Source organism: Lepidochelys kempii, chromosome 14 (genome assembly GCF_965140265.1).
Source record: "Lepidochelys kempii isolate rLepKem1 chromosome 14, rLepKem1.hap2, whole genome shotgun sequence".
Lineage (NCBI taxonomy): Eukaryota > Metazoa > Chordata > Testudines > Cheloniidae > Lepidochelys > Lepidochelys kempii.
The window spans coordinates 31,369,544-31,394,329 of NC_133269.1; the positions used below are offsets into that span (position 1 = coordinate 31,369,544).

A 24,786-nucleotide genomic window follows, 5' to 3' on the forward strand; every position below is an offset into this window, starting at 1 on the left:
AGAGTTGACTCTGCTCCACTGGAGCTGGCAATACTTACGATGAATTTTCTGCATACACTCCAACGGCCTTCACTGTGTTAGGTACACCTGTGTTGAGTGGTGGATGAATTAGGTGGAGCACCTTGGGAGATCTCTGAGTCTGATATGAGGAGAGTGGGGGGGTTAGTTTGAGAAGTGTCTCAGAGCTCTGATTGTGATATGAAATCTGAGTCTGCACACACACACCCATACTCCATATACGCTATCAAAGGAAAGAGGGGCATCTTTAAAAATCTAGCCATTAGAGCCCAGTTCTGCTTCCTCGTATCTCACATATTCTCATTGGCTTTGTTGGGAGTTCTGGTGGTGCAAAAAGTGGAATTGCTGGACCTCAAATTATCAGCATTACAGTAACTCGTCACCTAACACTGTAATTATGTTCCTGAAAAATGTGAATTTATGCAAAATGATATTAAGCAAATCCAATTTCCCCATAAGAATTAATGTAAATAGGGGGAGTTAGGTTTCAGGGAAATTTTTTTCACCAGACAAAAGACATTATATACATATACAGTATAAATTTTAAACAATTTTAAATGAACAGTTTAATATTGTACACAGCAATAAATGATTGTGAAGCTTGGTTGAGGTGGTGGAATAGGAGGGTGGAATATTTCCCAGGGAATGCCTTGCTGCTAAATGATGAACTAGCACTCAGCTGAGCCCTCAAGGGTTAATAGGCTGTTGTTAATGTAGCCTTACACTCTACAAGGCAGCATGGACTGAGGCAGAAGGGAGGAAACACAATAGATGCAGGGCAGTAGCTGCAAACACTTCCCTGCAAAAACTGAACATGATGATGAGCCCACGCTATCCAGCTGGAGTGCACCACTCCCTCCTCCTGACAGCACATGCACAGCTGCACAGGTGCTGACTTTCCAAAGTGCTGGGGGGTGCATGCATGAGTGAGAGAGACGTGCATTGCCCCTTTAAGTATGCTGAGCCCAGTTGCCCTTTTAAGCAGGTCTCCCAGTTCAGACAGGAAGCAACAACTTCCAGGAAGCTCCCTCCTTTCTGTCCCTGAGCCCAGTCTCCCTCCTCTGCTTTGTGGAGAGGGGGTATGGAGCGAGGGGGGGCAGGAGCAGGGGGACATCCTGATATCAGCACCCCTCTCCCCCACTTTCCCATCAAGCAGGAAACTCCTGAGAGCAGCTCCAAGGCAGAAGGCAGGGCAGGAGCAGCAGGGCAGTGTGGGGAGGGCCACCTGAAATGCTGCTGGGCAGCTGCTGAGCCACATACCTTACAGAGAATTTAGGGGAGCTGATGGGGGGGGCTGTGAGCCCCCCTTGGTTCTAATCCCCACAAGGAGGGGCTGCTCTTCTGGAGAATCCTGCAAGCAGTGGACAAAGCAGGCAGCTGCCAAACGACTTATAAGGGAGCATTTTGCAACTTTAAACGAGCTTGTTCCCTAATAGATCAGCAACGAAACAATGTTAACAGAACAACATTAAGTGAAGAGTTACCGTATTGTTTTAGTGATATGACTTGTGCATTCAGTGATTGATCCTAGACTCACTGAAGTCAATAGCTAACTGATGTTAGTGCAGTATCAGGGCTTTAATCTTCTTCTGGTTAAAAAACTTCACTCAAAAAGTACATAAATAAATAATCAAACACCCTTATCAGGAGACAAATTTGTACCCAACTTTTATTTGTTGGAGGAAAAAGCATAACACTTACCAATTTCTGTATCATGTTTCCCTAAAAAAGAAACAAAAATAAATATAAATTATTATTAGAAACATAAGGTTTCGTTTTGTGAAAGGTGAACACTGATTATATAATTCATGAGTCTTTGATTGATTTCACTTTCACAACACCAAGAGAAAAAGGTTTTCCTTCCTCCATCTCTTACCTGTTGTTTCTCACTATTGTCAGAACTGAGGTTAAGGCTGAGAGCCCATGTTTATTCAGACCCCTATTTTCTACTGTGTATATTTTTTTCATACTAATTGTTGGGGTGAAATTTATCAAGCTTAGTGTCATCCCAATTTCTTTTTAGCAATAAATGAAATTCCTAAAGTCCATCAGGACTGAGGGGAGAATAACTGCACAGGTCGGGGGGAAGTGGACTGAAAGAGTGAGGAGTGGACAGTGGTTTGATCTCACACACACCCTTTCCCAAGTGCTCCAGTCAGCTTGAGGCAGCACTGGGGAGACGTTCTCTCTGCCTGGTAAAGGGCTTATGCAGATCACTGCCCCCTGAAGCAAAGGGGAACATTTGTAACTTTTCTTTCCCTGTGCTGCTGGGGACGGGGGCTTGGCCCAGGGTAGAATTTCATTCTTCACCTTTTTCATTTATTAGAAGACAATTTCATGCTAAATACATTACATTTGCCACTGACTTTTACCTTTTATTTTAAGTAGACAAAGAAGCAAGGCCAATAGAAACAAACAAAACCACCAGGATCACACTCTAAGCCATCATCCAGGGATTCACCCCAGGGAAAAGGAACCTTCTTCAGTGCTTACCCAGACAGTAGGCCATAGCAATCGTTCACCATTTGGTCCGTTCCTGCACAACCGGAAAGGCTTGACAGCCTGAGAGTCCAACATCGGAACAGCCTTGATGAACCCATGGAATAGGGGGTCTACCTCTGGGCCGCCTTCACCCCTCGTTGGTGGAATTTTATCTTGGAAAAAGGAACCTGAGAAATAAAACTCCCAGGACTTGCATTAGTTTGGAAGCAGGGACAAAACTAATTTTTTTCTATTGTATGTGTGCAATAAGAGTGGAAGCATGGCCTCATCTACACTACATAAAAGTCCAGATACTGATTTTAAAAATGACTCTAGGCAACACAGCTTTAGCATTGATTTATCTGTGAATGAACAGGACTAGTTTGATTCATTGGCATTCAGAGGTTCATAGAGCTCAGGGGCAAATTCTCTGCTCATAAGACCACATTGACTTCAGTGGAGTTATGTCTGCAAATATTTTGGCCTGCAGTGTTCAGCGACATTCAGGAATTGCCAAATTAATTAGAATATTTTTGCAACTCACTAGTTCCCCACAATATTTGGATGAATCATTATCACAATTAATCCAAACATTAAGTGAAGCAAATTAATCAGTCTTCACTTGCTGTTCTTGTGTTTTCAATGTTTAGGTCGCCGAGGCAGGGTGGGCATTTCAGACATGCCTACAGCATTCTCCATATGTGGCTTGTGCTCTGGTTTTGTGAAACTTGTGTAAGTCAGCTTAATAGTGACCTATATTCATTAGCATAAATCCATCAAGAACTGACTTAAACTAAATATATAGGCCACTCTGAAACTGAAATAAGAGTGTTCAGACAAGAGGTATTATCAGTAACTAAATAGATAGTCAGTGCAACTTTTGTGAGTAGACAAAAGCAAAGTGAGCGATGAGCCCAAGTTCCATGGAATGTCAACAGAAAGAGCACCACACAATTTGCATGACATTTCATACAGTGAAAAGATAGCAAACAAACCACAGCATCAGAATTACTACATTCTAGAAATCATTGAGAGGAAGATAGGTGTGCAGGAATAAGCTGTTTCTATGCAGTGCTTAATCTGTAATGAAAGAGCTGCTGGGGCTCAAGCAATTTTTTTACTTTCATAACTGATGCAGCGAGGCCAGAGGACTATGAACCGTCAAGCCTAGAGGTGCCGGGGCTCAGCCCTGCCAAGCCCTGGCACACATTAAGCACTGGTTTTATGGTTCTGTGATTTGGGTGAATATTTATTCTCAAAATTATGGGAGAGGATTTTTGTTTGTTTGCTTTTTGGGTGGGGGAGTAAGAGTTTCAGGACATTCAGAGTTAGATTAAATTTACATGAAACTCAAAACTCTGGTACACTGAATATTCAAAATTCAGGTAATCAGACTGCCTGAACTGTGACCCTGTGAAGATACCACTCTGCCATTTTCTTTGCTTGTATGTAGATTGTAAAATGTGCACCACGGATTCTTCAGTTCTTTGTTTCCTGTATTTTGTTTTGTTTCTGGTGGTGGTAATTTCAGTGTGGGGTTTGACTGGTAATTGACCTGCTATGTAAATTGTTGATTCCTTTTCTTGATTGAGAAAGGTATTACTGATCCAACAGTTTGAATGTTCTCTCATAATAACAGAATTTTCTGTTTCAAACAGGCCGTTATGCCCCAGGGATTTTGCTTCATAGATTGATGGTAAATGTTGCCCACTGAGATCGCTCCCTAGCACCTTGGGCTCTGGGTACCACCCAGATGACTGACAAACCACCCGGATCCCTCCACCCTGGTGATGCTCAATAGAGATGAGAGGGTTGAAGCCCAAACCTGTGTATATATACATACTATACATGTGGATATCCATGGGCATTTCATCAACATCAAACTGGGATGGTCAAGGAAGGTGCATGATGCATGCATCTTTAGGAACACTGGCCTGTACAGAAATCTGCAAGCAGGGACTTTCTTTCCAGAGCAGAAGATTCCAGTGGGGGATGGTGAAATGCCAATAGCAATCCTGGGAGACCCAGTGTACCCTTTATTGCAATGGCTCATGAAACCTTAGATGGGAAATCTGCACAGCAGCAAGGAGTGCTTCAACAATAGGTTGAGCAGGTGCAGAATGACTGTACAATGTGCCTTTGGCAGATTAAAAGCATGCTGGTGCTGCCTTTATGGAATGCTAGACCTAAATAAGGAAACTATTCCCATGGTGATAGCAGCTGGGGGCATGCTCTATAATAGCTGTGAGGCTAAGGGTGAAATGGGGGAGTGGGGGAGGTTTAGGTTGGATATTAGGAAAAACTTTTTCACTAGGAGGGTGGTGAAACACTGGAATGCGTTACCTAGGGAGGTGGTAGGATCTCCTTCCTTAGAGGTTTTTAAGGTCAGGCTTGACAAAGCCCTGGCTGGGATGATTTAACTGGGAATTGGTCCTGCTTCGAGCAGGGGGTTGGACTAGATGACCTTCTGGGGTCCCTTCCAACCCTGATATTCTAGGATTCGATGATAAATGTTCCCCACCGTGTGGAGCACGGAAGCGGATCACCTGGTGGCTTATTTTAAGCAGCCAGATACCAGGACTACTAGAGGAACATAATGGGAGGCTGTTGGAGTCAGGGAGGCTTTGAGACAACATTTTGACAATGAACACCAGTCACGTGTATTTCTACACAGCACTCTGCCACGCTTTGTTAACTTGCTGCTTTGCATTAAAATTTTGATGATTCCTGACCAGGATTTGCAGTCAGCAAGTGTATAACTGTCAGCAGCGACCACCATGTGTTGGCGACAAATAAAGATTGGTATCTTTCAGAGTTTGTTTTTATTAAATAACAATTAACAACACACACAAAAGGATTGGTGGGAAGGGAGAAAAAAGCGTATGGCAGTACGCTCTCATAACTGTGTGTAAATCCAGCTATCGTTTGGGAAAGTGTCCAAAGGGATGGATGGAACGGCACACAGAGATGTTCTGGGATGTTGCAAGGAATGCGGGGGAGGAGTTTGGGGAAGGCATGGAAAGCAGTTCTGTAATGGCTGGTGAGGGAGTACTCATGTGTTCTGCCTGGAGCATGATTAGGGACCTCAACATTGCTGTTTGCTCCTCCATCATTTTTATCATCCACTCCTGGCCCTTTACAATGTGTTCCTTGCTCTCCTTTCTGGCCTCCCTGTGAGTTTGAATTATTTTTCCTTTAAAGTCTTTGTCCACTCCCTGTATCCTCTTTTTTCAGCCTCAGAGGATTGGAGCACCTCTCAGAACATGTCCTCCTTGCTGCACCTTGGTCACTTCCTTATTTGGTGGAGGTGCTCCCCCAGTGTGTAGGAAGATCCCCTGAAGGCCAAATCTATAGAAACACAAGAAACAATTCACAGAAGCATGATTTTTAGTTCACGCACAGCACTGAAACATTATAGTGTAAAAATATACCTCTTTTTACATACAAATCACTTTCTCAGTGACCCTTGGCAAGCACACATCTCAGCAAGCATCTTAAACATGGTGAGTGCCCTCCAGGGGAGGGGGAGAGGTTGGGTGCTCAAGATAGGGCAAAGGGTCTAGGTGTTTTTTTAAAGGGATCACTGCAGGTGTCTAGGGACAATATTGCTAATTCAGCCACCATTTTCCACAGGTGGGGGTCATAGAAGCCAATATCTCACTCCTGAGGGTAAGCAAGGATGCAAGGGTGCATCTCCTACAGGCATGGGATTCCAGACCCACTCGGCTGGGCCTGATGCTCACGGGGAGGGAGCTTGAGAGGGAGGTGAGGACCTTGTATTCCCCATCCTTCAGACACATTGTCCAGTATCCATTCCCAGGTGTGAGTCTGACTGGCCCCTTCCTGCTCACAGATTCTCTACAAACCCCCAGAGTCCAGCCTGTCTTGTCTCCCACCTCCACCTCCCAGTAACACCTCCCGTCCATAAATCCCTCAGCACCCAGGACAATGGGGAAAGTATCAAATCTCTTAGGATTATCGGGAAGATCCTGTGGGGTATGTCCATCTCTCACATGTTTAAGATCCTCAGACCAGGATGAGCCAGGGATTTGATGTGTCTGGATCCAGAGTCATGTTCACTGGGGAGAGAGTCACAGAATCAGTGCCAGGGTCAGGGGCTGGTCACTAGGATGAAAGGGAAATTAACCTTCATTCCCATTAATCACTGTGTCATGGGGCCCCCATGCAATGCCAGGAGGAAGGATATGCCCCAGGGGTGGGAGGGGAACCAGAGAGTTGTGGGGAGGAGCAAGTGTGAGGGGGTTGGGATCAAAGGCTGGGAGATGGTTGGGCAAGGGAAAGGGTTTCCACCCACAGGAAGGAGGGACAAGCACCAAAGGGACAGAGAGGATTGAGGGATGGTGCGGGTGTCAGGGGGGCTATAGGGGACAAGGGGAGATGTAGTCACTGCGGGGCAAAGAGCAGGAGAGGGAAGGTGCCTGAGGAAGAGGAGGTGAGGTAACGGGGAGGCACCAGAGGGACAGAGGATGTTGAGGGGAGGGGCCTTCATGGGGAAGAAAGTGGTTGAAGGAAGAGCCAGGTATCAAGACGGCAGAGGGAAGGGGCTTGCATCAGTGAGGCAGAGGGGGTGAGCAGAGAGCCAGATGTTGGGGGTGAGGGAAGATGCAGGTATCAGAGGGTGTGGTGGGGCAAGCGGAAGAACAGGCATCAAAAGGTGGAAAAGGCAGGTATCAGTAGTAAGAGGGGGGAAGAGGGAAGGGACAGGCCACATGGGAATAGAGGCAGAGAAGAGAGGAGTGGGACAGTCACCTGGGGAGAAAATGGGGGCAAGGGAAGCCCTGGGCACCAGAGGATAAAGGAGTGGTGAGGAAAGAGGTGGGCACCCAGGGTTAGAGGGGGGCAAAGGAGAAGGGTGGGCACCAAGTGGGCAGATAGGGAGAAAGAGAGGGGCAGGCCCAGTGGGGCCTGAGGGGGGACAAGGGAAGGGGTGGGAACCACTGAGGCAGAGGGCAGCGAGAGGATGTAGCTGATCTGCAACTGCTAGCAGCCAATATCTCTGATGATGGGACACTAGATGGGGAGGACTTTGAGTTACTACAGAGAATTCTTTCCCAGGTATCTGGCTGGTGGGTCTTGCCCACATACTCAAGGTCTAACTGATCCCCATACTTGGGGTCAGGAAGGAATTTTCCCCTGGGTCAGACTGGCGGAGATCTGAGGGATTTTCACCTTCCTCTGCAACATGGGGCATAGGTCACTTGCAGGTTTAAACTAGTGTAAATGGTGGATTCTCTGTAAACTTGAAATCTTTAAATCATGATTTGAGGACTTTAGTAACTCTTCCAGAGGTTAGAGGTCTATTTCTGGAGTGGGTGGGTGAGGCTCTGTGGTCTGCAATGTGCAGGAAGTCTGACTAGATGATCATGATGGTCCCTTCTGACCTTTGAGTTTATGAGTAAAGTAGATCCCAGCAAGGGACTTTTGTTTCAGATTTTTCAGATTACATGGAGTTATTTAAGTAGTGCCGAAGAGGGTAAACTGAGGCAAGGTACTTGCAGGGCCACCCTGAGGCAGCTGAGTGGAGTACTTAAATGTGCTTCCCCTGACTATATGGTATCAGAAGTGGAATCTGAGATCCCATTCCACCAAGAACGGATGACCAAGCAGCATGGCACAAGCACTTCCATGACGGTGGGACATTCACTCTCTCAAGGTAGTGTCAGGAGGGCAGCAACAACTATGGGAGTTCCAGCTCCCATATTTCGAAGGAACTAAGCAACCACAGTGGTGCCTCAAAGAAGGTCAGTGATTTGAAAGAGTCAGCCACCACAGACAACCACAAGAGAAGAAAGCACAGGACTGGTCCAATATTAGGTACCGACCGTGGGCAAGATGGGCAAATAAGATGGGGTTGGCCCCCAGAAACCAGGATGCTGAGACTGGCCTGGTTTCCCAGAAGAGTCAGAGAAGAGGGGAGTTCCAGGTTATTAAATACGTCCTGCCATGGGGAAGTCATGCCATCCTGCCATATTCCGCTGGAAGGTAAAAGACACCTTCAGTTAATGTTGAGTCACCAAAATTAATGGGCAATAGTCGAACTAAGAGTGACGTCTCCCGCACTGATGATACGAATGTTCTGAAAGATCTGTCAATAGGACGCTAAGCAGAGAAGAGCGCAGAGCAGAGCTTCTTATGGGGACAGGGACCCAAGCTGTCCTGTCCCAGCTGTTACATGTACTATCTTATACACCTCAGATACTGCACACATAAACCTGGACCAGAGAGCAGGGCTTGCTGGCTCCAAGTCACCGTTCCACGTCCCTCCCACACTGATCCCTGCAACCTCCTCCCCACCTGCCACTCTTCATCCCCCATCCTCTGCACAGACACACATGCCTTTAAGCCCCACCCCAGGCCATATCTCCACATCCCATGCTGGTCTGCTGCTCCCACTGCACATTATTATTTACATTCCAGTAGCATCTAGAGGTCGCACTCAGGGCTGGGCCCCACTGCGCTAGGTCCTGTACACACACGCTCAGGGCTGGGGCCCACCATACTAGGTCCTGTACACATACACTCAGGGCTGGGCCCCCACTGCACTTGGTTCTGTACACACACACACACTCCAGACTATAAAAAGACACAGTCCCTGCTCCAAAGAGTTTACAATCTAGGGTCCTGACCATGCAAAAGCCCAGGTATAATTTTACTCACAAACCTGCTTCTCTTCCCCACACCTCTCCAACTACTGCCCCATCTTCCCTTCCGGGTTGTTTCTGCTACCACATCCCCCACCGTCTTATTGTCCCTTCACTAAGACCCTCTGCCCCACCCAGCACCACACCAGCACAAGCTAATAGTCTTTGCCATTAGTCCCTTCACCATTCAGCCCTTCCCTGTCTGTCAAATCCACCAGCTTTACTGAGCTGTCAACACTGTCTTCCCATTGCATAGAAAACATTTTTTGCCCTCTTGGGCAAAATGGTAAGGGCTGCTCCTGGCAGGCTGGGTCACCCACCTGTCTGCTTCTCCCTCAAGCACCTCAGTGTTTTCTCCCCTTCCGTGCATGGAGAAAATGCCCCATCAATATTTGTAAAGCTGCTCCCTTATTCTCTCTTAAATCCCTCCTCCAAACACATATATGCTGTGGCCCCAGTAATCTCTCTTGTCTGGAACTGGCTGGGCAAGTGATGAGCTGGACTTGGGTTTCTTTTTATCATTACCTCGCTGCTTGCCCTCCCAACCCCTCACGTCCCTTGTGTTTTTCATCCCTCTGTTATAGCCTATCTGTCATGCAGAGGGTGAGCTCCCTGGGGCAGGTATCTCTTTGTTATATGGAGTTTGTGTGGACTGAAGGGAGACAGTGGGTGTGTCTGGGAGGCCATAGAAGAGGCTGAGCTGGGAACATCACAGAGGTCATTAGAGATTTTGGTGAGAGTGGTTTCAGGGGAGTGAATGGGGAAGAAGCTCAATTGGAGAGGGTCTAGGTCTAGGACAGGAGCGGCAGAAGATTCCTAAAAGTGCGGGGCCCACCATCACCCCAACCATGGACCCTCCCCCTCACAGCTCTCATTCCCCCAAGGCCCCTCCCTCACAGCGCCCATTCTCCCACGGCCCCGCCTTCGCACCGCCCCTTCTTCCTGAGCCCCTGCGCTGCCTCTTCCTCCCAAGACCCCGCTCCCCGCTTGCTCCTTTGTGCCCCCTCACCCCATTACTTGTTCTTATGGCAGGTAAAAAGTGGAGCTCCATGGCCCCTTGGTGCCCCCTATTCCAGCACCCCTGTCTAGGATGGAACAGGAGGAGAGAAACTCCAGACTGTGATTGTAGACAGAGCGTTCATTGAGCTTAGCGGGAGAAGGGAGAAGGGACAGTAGGTAGAGAGGCAATTAGGATCAGGGATGGAAAGTTTTAGGATGGGAGAGACTAAGTGTCACAAGGTGGCTGGTCTTTTAAGGAGAGTTGGGGCCCAGTTCCACCCTGAGATTAATCAGCTGATGCTGAGGCCAGGGATCAAGTGATGGCTTGAAGATCTCCTGGTCCTAATAAAAGCCTGGCCAGCAAGTTCTTCAGCTAAGGGAGAGCTTCAGGGAGCAGGAAGACTCCAGGAGGAGACCCTGAGGCAGGGAAAAGAGCCCAGTTCCTGTATGATTCTCAGGCAGACAGCTGGTGGGGTGCAATCTTGCAGGGAGGGGCTAGGCCCATGCAGAAGATCCCGGCTCAGGGGAAATGATGTCTGTTGTGCTGGGGAGTGGGGTGAGGTGGTTATAGAGTGATTCTCAATTAATATTTGATTAAAGTTTAACACCTTAAACAAAACAGACAGAGTGAGCCTCATACCAGAATATCCCATAGCCCAGTAGTTAGAGCACTGTCCTGAGAGTTGGGAGACCCCTGTTCAAATCCTTTCTCCTCATCAGCAGAGAGAGGGGACTTCAACCAGAGTCTCCCACATTTCGGGTGGGTACCCTAACCCCTAGGCTAAAGGTTATAAGAGAGTTTTGCCTCCTCCCAGTCTCCCACCTCTGTTCTTTGTGTCATTGGGTGACCTCTGAGCATGTCTACAGGATGCTCCTTCCTCCAGTTTGTGGGTCACTTTGGGGCTCAGGTGGGAGATAGGTGCCTAAACGTCTAGAGCAAGGCAGCCATGTATATGCCCAGAGGCAGAAACTTAGACACTGAGAGAATTTTTACAGCAGAGATTTCTGTCCCGAGTGAGTTTAGGCACCCACACAGTTATGCATCAGCCAAGAGGGGTCTTGTGGATCACGGTGCCTAAAACTAGGATTGAGATGCCTGTCTCTGGGTTTGGTGCCTAAGTCTCTTTGCAGATCTGTGCCATAATGCACAATGCAATTCCCCTTAATATGGAGTTAAAACTGAGAGGACATGTACTTGTAACTTAAGGGTAAAAGTCATTACAAGAATCTTGTAATTATCCCCAAACCAAATGTTATATACCCAGACAATACAGAATTATGGTTATATTTAAAAGAAATCCAAACATTCCGTGGTCTCGAAATGCAGCTAAGGCACCTAAACAACCTTAACTCTGCCCTGTAGTAACATCATGAGGGGGGAAATTGGAAAAAAACCCTTAAAACATTGTGTTCCTATAAAATCAGTTTCATTTAATGTAGAACCACAGACACTGTTCTGCACTGATCAGACCTGTATGGTTAATGCATAGAGTCGCTGTAGAGTGGAGCTGAGGTTGTGGGTGTACATGCTCACTGCAGGTGAAATCCTGCCCTCTCCCTCATTACATGTGTATGGAAGAGCCACAACACAGGGGGATCCTGAGTGAGGGATCCTGTTAAATATTGGACAAGTCTCTCAGGGTTCATCTACATTGCAAAAAAAACCCCAAAACAAAACACAACAGTGGGGCCCAGAGACTAGGCCAACTGACTCAGGCTTGGGGAGCCCATGCTACAGGGCTAAAAATAGCAGTACAGACATTCCTGCTTGGGCTAGCACCTGTGTTCCGAAACCCAGTGAGGGGGAGGGCCTCAGAGCCTGGGTTCCAGCCCAAGCCGGAATGTCTACAATATTAATATTTAGCCATGCAGTGCAAGCCCCAGGCTCTGAGATTTGCTGCCGTGGGTGGGTTTTTTGCAGTATAGACGTACCCAGTCTCCAGCAATGACACCGGCCCAGGATGGCAAGTGTTATTCAGGGCCCTGGATTCAGAGAACCATTTCTATAATTCCCATGGGCTTTATTATTCGCCTTCAGAGCCCATTTGTGTGAGCATGAGCAGCCCCTGAGCTCACAGCTTGGGCCCTGGTGCCAATATGGAGACGTTCCCCATCACTCATTAAAACAGGCTGTAACTCCATCAGCTAAAACTGAGCTAAAGGTGGTAAACTGTGACTACTCTGCATCAAATGTGTCTTTCAATCGAGTTAAGTTGGCTTCACTGAGCTAACTCGACTATCATGACATGAAATCTTCAACCCATCCCATTGGTCCCAGACACTGACATTTCTGCCTCTCCATCGCAGATTGCAGAGTCTCTAGAGGGAGAAAAAGGCAAGAGGTGATATTTCATGCTGTTGTGTTTATAACAGCAAACCCATGGCTAATGTAACTGTTCCACACACTCAAAGGCCACCACTGGAAGGTCCCAAGGGAAAAGGACAAGACATATGATTGTTCTACCCTAGTACAAACCTAGGAGGTGCCTTCATGCCCCTTGGTACCTGGAATGCACATGCTGAGAACAACAAGATACGGAGTACACTTTGGTACAGAAAAACTGATTGAATAAATCTAGTTTCAGAGGACACAGTACCTTTTACTTAGGAACAGGCAGGATATAAAAAGGATAACTTTGGGAGAGTAACTTTGAGTGCACACCTTCTGTGTAAGGTGAATTTAACAAGGCTGCACAAGACGGCTTCCTGGACACAGGTATCGTAATGAACCTTTCTTCCTCTACTATACTATTATTGAGCTTTAGCAATAAACCTGACTGATACTGGTTATTTGGTCTCTTGAATATATTTCATAATGAAACAGAGTGTGGTTAAACGATTGACTATACAATTTTTCAACAGAAGGGATGTGCATGTGCACAGAATTGGGCCCTAAGAAACTTACTTCTCTCCTACTTTGCATTGTTTTGTCTGCAAGCAAACAAGTTAGATATGTCACAGCTGCAAGCATAGCTTACTAAGCCTCACATGGGTGTTTCAAACTGAGCAATGCTGATCCCCATGGAATATTTCAGAATCACATTCCATTGGGACTTGTTAGTGAGATCTGACAGGATGAACCCACTTGACACTTGTGAGTTCAGACGTGAAATCATAATGTATTCAGAGCACCCTTCGCCCTCAACCTATCTCCATTGCCCCAAACTCTTCCAAACATTTAATCAAAGCACCTCAATCCTGGCATCTCCATTTTTGTTTTTAAATCTCTGACTGGTCAAATTGCATTCTCCCTTTGTCATAAATATATAGGGAAGGGTAACAACCTTTATGTATGCAATAGCATAAAATCCCTCCTGGCCAGATGAACAGAGAACACTTTACCTGTAAGGGGTTAAGAAACTCAAATAACCTAGTTGGCACCTGACCAGAAGGATCAATAAGAAAAGAAGATACTTTCAAATCTGGGGGTCGGGGGGAAGTGTTTGTTTCTCTTTGTTTGTTCTCTCTCTGGATGGAGAGAGAGGCCAGGAAAGTAAAACATCTCCTGAAAACATACCTGAAATGATTCATCTAAGATTACAAACATTGTAAGTAAGGGCAAGGAAATGCATTAGATTATCTTTTGTTTTAGCTTGTTAATTTCCCCTATGCTAAGAGGGAGTTTTATTCCTGTTTTTTGTAACTTTGAAGCTGAGCCTAGAGGGGAATCCTCTGTGTTTTTACCCTGTAAAGTTATCTTCCATCCTGATTTTGCAGGTATGATTCTTTTACTTTTTCTTTAAATAAAGTTCTTTCTTTAAGAACCTGATTGATTTTCAGTGTCCTAGAGACAAAGAGTCTGGTCGGTACTCACATTATTCTCAAGCCTCCCCAGGAAAGGGGGTGAAGGGGCTTGGGGGAATATTTTGGGGGGATAGGGACTCCAAGTGACCCTTTTCCCAAATTTTTGTGTAAATCACTTGGTGGTGGCAGCAATACTACCCAAGGACAAGGAAAGGAATTGTACCTTGGGGAAGTTTTAACCTAAGGTGGTAGAATATAAACTTAGGGGATCTTTCATGGGGGTCCTCACATCTGTACCCCAGAGTTCAGAGTGGGAAGGGAACCCTGACACCCTTCTTGTTACTTTACCTTTTGCTCTGCATTGACTCCAGGAGCAGTAACTGGCCAGGGCAATGAGAACACAGAAGATAACACCCAGGATCACACCCAGAGCCACCACCCAGATGTGAAATGTGAAAAAGAGATCTGCAAGAGAAAGTGTCATTGACTTAGGAACAAACATGTGTCAAAAGAAGGACATTGCAACAATGGTGACACTGTGACCAGTTAAAAGAATCTCACAGGGAAATACATGGTGAGATGTGGCTCCTCTGTGCTTTATTATTAAGCCATTGAAAGTCCAAGCAATAATCTGGTTACTGAACATGGTTAATTACTGAAAAGGGGAATATCAGGGATGGGGCTTGGCGCAGCTCCATTAGAGAATCATAGGACTGGAAGGGACCTCGAGATGTCATCTAGTCTAGTCCCCTGCACTCAAGGTAGGACTAAGTATTATCTAGACCATCCCTCACAGGTGTTTGTCCAACCTGCTCTTAAAAATCCCCAGTGATGGAGACTCCACCACCAACCCTAGGAAATTTATTCCAGTGCTTAACCACTCTGACAGTTGGGAAGATTTTCCTAATGTCCAACCTAAACCGCCCTTGCTGCAATTTAAGCCCATTGCTTCTTGTCCTATCCACAGAAGTTAAGGAGAATAATTTTTCTCCCTCCTCCTTGTAACAACCTTTTATGTACATGAAAACTGTTATCATGTCCCCATTCAGTCTTCTCTTCTCCAGAATAAACAAACCCAATTTTTTCAGTCTTCCCTCAGAGGTCATGTTTTCTAGACCTTTAATCATTTTTGTTGCTCTTTCGGGACATTCTCCAATTTGTCCACATCTTTCCTGAAATGTGGCACCCAGAACTGGACACAATACTCCAGTTTAGGCACCTATCTCTGAGACAAAGGGGACTTAACACACACCCCTCTCCTTGTCATCTCCCATTGGCTAGCTAAGAGGAGGTGGCACTTAGCAGGCTGGTTTCTGTGAATTGCAGTCTAGCCCCTGTTGTACAGGGAGCCTGGGCACCTAACTCAGGCTTTGTTGTTCCCAGTGATTTTCTAGGTACCTCAAAGTATCAAATACTGACTCTCCTTAAGATCTGTTACACCAGTGTAAATCTGGAGTAACTTCACTGACTCCAGGTTACACCCAGAGGTGAAAGTAAGCCAGTATGGTACAGCATACCAGTAAGAGCCGATACACAGCCAACCATACCGGCAGGGACGCTAATGGGCGGAGGGGGGGTGGTGGCAAAAGGTAGCAGACGGGAGCCCCGGACCCTTTAAATTGCTGCTGGAGCTCCAGGTGGCGTGGGCTGGGCAGCGCTGAAAGGCTGGCTGTGGGAGTCTGGCCCCAGTCCCGCCCCTTTTGCCCAAGGCCCACCCCTTCCGGGGGCCCAGAGCCACCTCCCCCCACCAACCTTGCTCAGGACCCCGGCCTCCCTGCATCTCGGTAAGTCCCTTAAGTTACTTTCACCACTGGTTACTATATAATTAGTGTTTGTGGTGCTGAGCATCAGCACACCTAAGTGTTTTTGTGAATGTAGCTGAATTGCTCATAATGCTGAAGATTCAGGCCAGTAAATAGGAGACCCAATAAGAATTGTTCCACACTAACAACTGCAGAAGCTCAGTCTATTCCACATACAGCGTGGATGGGCACTGACCTGCTATGGAAATGGTTGACACTCTCTCCTGGTTCAGGCAGGGGTTCCTGACAGAACAGGACACTTTCTGGTTGGATTCTTCTGTTATAACAATAGCAATCTCTGTTTGAAACAGACCGGTGGCCTCTTGCAATATGTTGTGAGAGGCTGATGGTAAGACCTGCCCCTGGAGATCTCTCCATTGAGCCTCAGGCTCTGGGTACCACCCAAATGATCGACACACAACCCGGATCCCTCCATCCTGGTGACCTTCCACAGGGATGTCAGGATCAGAGCCCACACCTAGAGGAAAATGGAATAAACAGGTGTTAATTCTACAGTACCCAGATGTGCCAAAAGTCTCATTACAGCATCTGTAGAGAGCTGGGAAAGTTCTGGTTTATTTTTATGACAGGTTTCAGAGTAACAGCCGTGTTAGTCTGTATTCGCAAAAAGAAAAGGAGGACTTGTGGCACCTTAGAGACTAACCAATTTATTTGAGCATAAGCTTTCGTGAGCTACAGCTCACTTGGTATCTCCTCTCATCTTCTATTGTTAATGGCCAGATGTTCAGGGGTTAATGTCTTTATAGAAACAGAACAGGCAATGCAGTGATGGGGCAAAGTCAGGTAAGTGTGAATGAATAACCAGGATTGCCAGCCTGTGAACAGAGCCATTGTATCATGGGATATACACAGACCATTGTATCAGCTTTATACATGTCACGTATAGACAAAGGAAAAGCATTAGATCTTATACATGAACTCCACTAGTAACCTCCCTCCGGCCTGACAATTCACCTTTCAGGCTTGGTCTACACTAGAGCTTACTTTGGTATAATTTACATCACTCAGGGGGTGTGAATAATTCACACCCCTGAGTGACAGAAATTACACCAACCTAAGCGCTGGTGTGGACAGTGCTATGTCAGTAGGAAAGCTTCTCCTGCCGACATAGCTACCACCTCTTGCAGAGGTGGAGGTATTATGACAACGGAAGAGCTCTCTTCTGCTGGCATAGTTTCTTCACCAGATGCACTACAGCAGCGCAGCTGCATCAGTGCAGCTGTACCACTGTAGCATTTCTAGTGTAGACAAGCCCTCAGTATGACCCTTTAGCAGTTCATTATGCACCTTTCAATTTTCATATTAATCCCCATCTTCTCTAATTTAACTAATAGTTTCCCAGGTGGAACTGTATCAAATGCCTTACTGACATCCAGGTAGATTAGATCTAATGCTTTTCCTTTGTCTAAAGAAACAATTATCTTCGCAAAAAAGGAGATCCAGTTGGTTTAGCACAATATACCTTTTTAAAAACCATGTTATATTTTATCCCAGTTACTGTTTACTTCTTGTCCTGAACTACTTTTTCTTCCAAGATTTGGTCCAAGACCTTGCATACAATTGAAGTCAAACTAACAGGCCTCTAGTTACCTGGATCACTTTTTCTCTTTTCTTAAAAATAGAAACTATATTAATCATTCTCCAGTCATAGGATACAATCCCCTAATTTACAAATTCATTAAAAATCCTAGCTATTGGGCTTGCTTTAATATTCTTGGATAGAGATTATCCGGGGCCCCCAGTTTAGTCCCATTAAGCTGCTTGAGTTTGGCTTCCAGCTTGGATGTGGTAATTTCCATGTCCTAATTCCCATTCCCTGCCACTACCCCATAGCACCTCAGTACCCTTATTAAAAACGATGGTAAAGTATTTGTTTAGGTGTTGCTCTGGCAGCAACTTTGGAAATGTTCAAGGGGAAAGGCCGGTGTAGGCCAGACCTCAGAGTGGGCATGACATAGCCCCTCCCCTTCCAGCCCTGTCCCTAATAACTACCAAGGTATTGGTGGGGGACAGTGACCCATGCCCCAGTTCTGCTTATTCCAGGGGAGGGTTCTTCATGGTTTTCCCCCCACAACAGCTCACACCTGGCCTGGGACTCCCTTTCTGTGTTTGTGGCCCAGCCTCAGTGTCCCAGGGTCAAGGCGATGTCAGGGATGGATTTGGTCATCGCTCACAATGGGAACAATGTCACAGTGCTCCGTACAGCAGCTCCAGCTGAAACCAATGGACACTGTTCCCCTTCCCCTCCCATTGAGAACAACAGGAGCTGCTCAGAGCCCCTGGAAACCTGCCCATGTCACACAGGTGCCAACATGTAGCAGTTCAGAGCTGAGCTCCTTTGGAAACATGGTCCTATGGCTCTACGGCCCCTGGCACCTGCAAGAGGCTATGTTGTTTTAAAGGGCAGTGGGCTTCCAACAAGGGCTGACTTCACTCGGGGCTCACACCACGTTATGCTGATGGAGTGAGCCCATCTGGTATACAAGAGGCCTCATGGACACATACAGGTGCCATTTACACTCAGAGGGGGAGATTTTCACAAACACAGGGGAGTTAGGATCAATGGGGCTTGTGCTCCTAAATCCCTTAGGAGCTTTAGAAAATCTCCCTCTCCCTCCATCAGTTGCACCCAATCTGGCCCCAGGTGTTTCCCTTCCATCTTTCAGCCTCTCACTCTGGAGCATGACAGTAGTGAGTTGATGATAAAAATACCTGCACACTCCCAACAACGCCCCAAGGGAAAATTAGAAATGGTGATCGTTTCCTACATCTGTCAGTAAATAAAGCAGAACAGCAAATAAATGTGAACCTGGCAGTGGAGAAGTGACTGAACAGGTCTCTGAATCTGTGTGGGCCTTTCTACACTCACAACTGATTTCCTGGTAGTGAAGTGACACTTTATCCCCCAAATCCCAGGAGCGAGGCCTGTTGATAGCAGCCGCTCCTCTGACTAATCAGCATAATAAGCCAGGAAATATTCAGGGGAGCAATTTAGTGGGAGTTGCAGTGAGTGAACCCCCTATCTGCAGAATCCTGTGTAGTTATTCCTGAGCCATTCCAATCTCTCCAGGGGGTTCCCTGCTTTGCTAGCACCCAGAGCCATTCTCTCTAGAGAGAGCTCCTGCTTCCAGTGACTGCTTCCCTTTCCCAGGCTGTAACATCCATCCTGCTGGAGGGGTCAGGGAGCCACAGGGTTTAACTCCAGCCTGCTCCTAAGGTTTTCATTAAGTTAATACATTTTATATTAAATGGAAGCACCGTCCTCTCTTCGAACATCCATCAGCTTCAAAACTGCAACTACAATAGCGCCTGGAACGTCACTGTAACTGGATCCTTCTCACAGCATGGTTATGGCACAAAGTTCAAATTCCTCGGACACACCCACAGTGCTAGTGAGAAGACAGCTGTGGTGCCAGCAAACCAGCTCTTTTGACTGGTGACACAATCAGTTCTGCAGACTTTTTTCCTTGTGCTCCAGGAGTCACTGTAATTATCTCCACCCTGTGTAAAGAACTGGACCAAAGTCTGCTTCAGCAGCCACTAGACTCTGTGGCCATGTTAATTTATTCTAGTGCCCTGAAATATTCTTCATTCCCATTCCCCACCCTCCAAACACATGCAAGACTTGTGGCTGAAAAGTTAACCATGGGCGGAGGGTGAAGCTTCCACTCGAGGAGGCTAGCCCCCCATCCCGCTTCATATGCCCGTGGCCCTGCCTGTCCCTTCCCAGCTCAGTGCGGGTGTCCCTCCTTTCCTTCCCCCCTCCTCCCCACTTGGGACCTCGACAGTCATTCCTCCCCCCTCTCAGTTCTCCTTCCCTACCTTATTTTTATTCTGTCCTATCCCTCTCCTTTTGCAAATATTTCAATTGTTAATCTTCTTTTTTGTATTTTTAATAAAAGGTTAAAGGGATTTTTCAATGGTGTGTTTGCCATGAGACAACGCTGGCTGAGGTCTCTGAAAACCAACCCCCAAACCTTGTTTAACACTGTTTAATGTTAGACAGTGACAGGGTCATGTTAACACCTTTGACTCTTTGTGCTCATTTATTCCATCTGTTGCTTGTATTCGACTATGACTGGAAATCAGTTTCCACATTTAGGGTTCAGGAGATGTGCCAGGGCACTTTGGTGTCTATATTCCCTCCTACTGTTGGCCAAGGTGGCACAATGATATTCTGTTGCTCGTTCTGCTTCCTTCGTAGCAGAGTGTCAAGCTCACCTGTCCTTGGCTGTATCTTCCCAGGTCATTAAGTGCAGACCAGCAGACTGTATGTGCTGCTTGATGCAGTCCTTGTAACAGCATCTGGGATGGCCAGCCTTCCTACTGCCTTTTTCAAGTCCGCTGCACAGAACTCTCTTAGGCAGTCAATTGTTTTCCATACATATGACGTGGCCGACCCAGGCCATTTGCCTCTGTGCTAGCATGGCTTCCAGGCTTGGCATGGCTGCCTGCCGTAGTACCTTGTTGTTGGCGATTTTGTCAGACCATTTGATTCCCAGTATGCTGCGTAGGTAGCATTCTTGCAGACAGTTAAGTTTTTGGATGTGGCAACGATAAAGGGGGGAGGTCTCTAACGAGTATAGAAGACAAGGGAGCACAACAGCTCTGTAAAGTTGGCATTTTGGGGACACTTTGACCCCCACCCCCTGTCTTGTCCATAGTCCTTTGTGTAGACAACCAAAAGCTAAGACAGCTGACTTTAAGGGTGCTGAAAGTTCTTTGTCAATGTTAGTGTCATTGGTAACTGCTACCTGTGCAGCAGAAGGACTTGATGTTGTTTAATTGGCAGCTGTTCAATTTTATTTCTGGTGGTGGTGGAAGTGATGGGTTTCTGCCAGGAGATGGTTGGTACAGGATTTCTGTTTTCTTTACATTAATACAGAGGCCAAACAGGGATACAACACGGGCAAAGGAATTCAGCAAATGCTGCAGGTTGTTCTCGGAAAGGGTGACAAACGCTGAGTCATCGGCTTACAGTAGATCCTTTACTTCACTTTTCTGGGATTTGCTTTTGGCCTTGAATGGGCAGAGGTTTAGAAATCTGCCATCGAATCGTGTTGTTAGAGTGACATCTGTAATGGTTGTACATGTCATTCCAGCCAGGAACAAACTTCATCCATCCGATGAAGTGAGCTGTAGCTCACGAAAGCTTATGCTCAAATAAATTGGTTAGTCTCTAAGGTGCCACAAGTCCTCCTTTTCTTTTTGCGAATACAGACTAACACGGCTGCTACTCTGAAAGTAAATAATGTAAGGGAAGCACACAGCCTTTTTTAACCTCATGGGCTACAGGAAAGGGATCAGATGAGTCGGCACCCACTGATACATGGGCCTGCATGTTGGCATGGAAGCAGCAAATAAGGTTGATTAGTTTGTTTGGGCAGCTAAACTTTGCAAGAAGACAGTGGAGCATTTGACATAGTCAAATGCCTTACTAAGGTCAACAAAGGCAACATACGAGGACATTTCTTGTTCAGCAGCTTGCTCCTGTAACTGGCATAGGGAAAATATCATGTCGGCCATGCTGTGTGATGAATGGAAACCACACTGGAATTTAGGGAGTACATCATCTGCAATAACCTGAAACCTTTTCAGCAACAGCTTACCAAGGAGTCTACCAGTGATGGAGAAGAGCAAAATGCCACGATAATTGCTGCAGTTATGTCTGTCCCCTTTGCTCTTGCAGATTATTACGATTTTGGTAACTTTGAAATCCTGGGGTAAAACCTTATTTTCCCAGCAGAAAGTAACTGGGTCTAGCAAAGCTTTGTGAAGTATAGGACTACCATGTTTTCGCACTTCAGCTGGGATTTGTGAGCTCCAGCTGCCTTTCCATTTGTCATTTCCATAAGTGCGTTCTTAGTCTCCTCTGAAGTTGGCGGATGTTTGAGTTCAAATCAAACTGTCTTTGTTCAATTGAGTCTACTATTTGATCATTTGCACTTGACTCATGATTGAGGAGAGTCACAAAATGTTCTTTCCATCTTTCTAGTATCATATTGGGCTCAGTCAGGAGGGTGGTGCCATCAGTGGACAGGATTGGACAGTTATTGGCTCTTCATAGTCTGTAAATGGACTTTAACTCCTGAAAAAAAACCTCAGGGTTACACCTACACCATACAAATTAATACAACATATAATACAACATATATGCCAGCAGCATGGGGGTCCCAAGCAGCCCCCGGCCCATGTCCTCAACCCCTGGATCACCATCTTTGTTCTATTCCTGCTTCTGTCAGGGGAATTCTCTGTCCATCTGTATTTCTGAAATGCCCAGCAATGCGGGATCCAGGTACTCATGAAACCTTTCTAGTTAAAGGCCCTTCACATTCTTCACTTAACATCCACTCACTCCTAAGATGGCAGGAGGGGGAAAACCCCTGACCTGTGGCCTTGGAAACACCAGCAGATGCTGCTCAAATGCAGAAATTTTGCTGGTATGAATGGCTGGATCCTGCACCCCTGAAATCAATGGAATCTTTGCCTTTAACTCCAGGGGGTGGAGGATCAAGCCCTACTCCTGCAGTCCTTGCATGTGAGTCACATCATCTACTGAGCTCAGTGAAAATGTAGAAAGCACCAGGACTGCAAGATGGGACCCTTGAATACACTCAGACTTTGATCTTAGAGCTTGTGTCATCCCAGCCCATCTTTCCAGGGCTTACTCTTGTTTAGATAAGAGCAGGTCTATCAGCTGCTTTTCCCAGTGCAAACTGTGTGTTCAATACACTTATCACTGGTTTAACAAGGCCATTGCAGCTCTGCCTCAGATTGAATCCTCCCCCTGTAAATGCAGAGTTAATTAATAACCCTGCCCTTGCTGGGATGGATTGTTTGGAGAAACTCCTGTACCATCACTACTGCAGAGTCAGATGTTTTGAGCCCAGCCCCCCAGATAGGAGAGGAATGGCTCTGGGTGATCTTAGGGGAGCAGCAGAGCTGGGGGTACAGAGGGGCTGGGCAGCTAAGGGGCTATTGGGTGGTAGGAGGAGTATGGGGTTGTTGCAGGTGCTGTGGGAGAGATGTGGGAGAGAAGGTTTATTCATAAAAGGAAAAAGATATAGATGAGAGCTAGAACTGGTTAGAACTGGTAGAATCAATTACATACAGTGATGGCAAAGTTCTTGATGGCAGGCTTGCAGCAGTGATAGAATAGACTGCAGGTTCAAATCAAGTCTCTGGAGAACAGCCACAGCTGGGATGGGTCATCAGTCCTTCGTTCAATGCTTCAGTGTAGCAAAGTCCCTCCAGAGATAAGAAGCAGGATTGAAGACAAGATGGAGGAGCTGCAGCAGCTTTTTATATTCTCTTGTCATGTGGTCTTTCTTTCTTTGTTCCAAAGACAAGCTGTCCATCACATGGCATGGAAAAACCTCCATAGGCATGTCCCTGCATAACTTGCTGAGTCACAAGGCGTGTCTGCCTTCTCTCAATGGGTCAAATGTAAAGCTGATGGTCCTAACAAGCAGGCTAGGCAGAGCTGACACCAACTTGTCTGGGGTGTCACCCAGAAGCATAGCATAAGTTTGAAATACAGACAGTATAGAGCCAATACTTATATCTTTAAATAAAAAAATGATACATGCAAACAGATAGCATAATCATAACCAGCAAATCATAACCTTGTCTTAGACACCTCATGTGACCCCCTTTATACAAGATTTGGTACCACTACAGGACCTTGGTTGCAGCAATGATCTATACGGTCCCAGATTATGTCAATAACGTCACGGATGGGGCGGTGGGATGGGAAAGGATTGGGGGTTCTTGGGGGTGCAGAAGGGACAGCTGAGGGACTGGGGCTGTGGGGAGCTCTGTTTGGGGCAGAAGGGCTTGGGGAAGCAGGGGCCACAGGAAGAGAATGAAGGCTCAGAATGGGAGAACCCCTGCAAGGGGCACTAAGGCAATCACACCATAAGTGACTGCTCCCTCTTTGGCCTAAGTAGTTAGCCAATATTTAGGACCTTACTGGGTTGTTTCTGTCACACATGACCCCTGTACAGTGTCCAAGTGGGCTGGGCCAAGAGGGAGAATCCCACCCAACAATGGCCTTAGAGGGGAGGCAGAGGGAGGGGGAGATTAGTGTTCACACTTCTCAGCACATGATGGGACAAGGGGAGAATCCTGATCCTCAGACTGGGTGGTTGCTTTGTAACTTTGCAGTCGAGATACTGTGGTGATGGACACCAGAGTCTGTAGCTACATAGACACAGAAGGTGTGTTCAGGGATAGCCAGGTGTGTGTGTATAAGTGAGAGTGAGAGATGTGATGCTCCCTGTACAGCGTCCTCACTGAGAGCAGATGGAGCGACTGGCTGGAGCTGAGGAGAGGCCAAGCTGCAGGAACTGGTTGACATGAGGGTAGCCCATGGCTCCGTGTTGCAATGACTATTCTCAACTCACCCCGCAGCAGGAGGCAGTTGGCAGAAGGGAAATGCCCAGTTGCTGTTAGGGCAGCACTTTTAGGGGAACAAGGAAGTGAAATTAAACCTGTCACTCCTGGTTCACACAGGGGCAAGCAGGAAAATCAGGCCAAGTGAAGGTGAGGAAGCTGCCAACTGGCCTGTGTCATCTGACAAGTCTGCACAGCAGCTGCTCCGTGCAGAGCAGGGTGGGGGGAGGACACACCCCGACAGGGCCGGGCTGTTGTGGTTGTGGGCGGTTCTCTCCCCAGGCCCAATGGTAGGTGGTGTCTGTGGGTGGAGAGGGCACAGGGCTGCTCACTCCAGAGCGGCACCGAGCTTGAGGAAAGCACAGGGGGGCTGGCAGCTCCCAGGGACAGACAGAGCTGGGGCCAGAGACTGATGGTAAGGACTGACTGGCCCTACCCCCACCATTTTTTCATTCGGGCCCTGGGGCATCTGTACAGAGGGACTGGATACCTCCCCCGCATTCCCCATCACCTCGCCCATGGATCCAGGCAGATTTGGGAACCTCCCTCCCCACTTCAGTCCCCTGTTGCCCTTTTAAGTCTCCATCTCTCCTTCCCCCTCTCCTCTCCGATCGGGTTGGGAGACTCTGTCCCTGGCCCAGTCCCGGGGCGGTCGCTCTCCCGGA

At 47.0% G+C, this 24,786-nt stretch overlaps 1 protein-coding gene and 1 long non-coding RNA gene across 7 annotated transcripts in view; both read right to left on the minus strand.

Annotated features, from left to right (window-relative positions):
• Nucleotides 1-24,786, minus strand: part of LOC140898275 (butyrophilin-like protein 2) — a 1,102,357-nt gene that overhangs the window by 43,901 nt on the left and 1,033,670 nt on the right. The gene's annotated exons all lie outside the window — the stretch shown is intronic.
• Nucleotides 5,305-24,635, minus strand: LOC140898295 (uncharacterized). Of its 2 annotated transcripts, XR_012154935.1 has the most exons (5): nt 22,839-24,635; nt 21,337-21,815; nt 15,903-16,184; nt 14,253-14,369; nt 5,305-5,847 (listed from the first exon to the last, which is right to left on the minus strand). It is a non-coding gene; the product is annotated as an uncharacterized lncRNA (long non-coding RNA). The 2 variants fall into 2 exon arrangements; XR_012154936.1 differs by lacking the exon at nt 21,337-21,815 and having other exon boundaries at nt 22,839-24,617.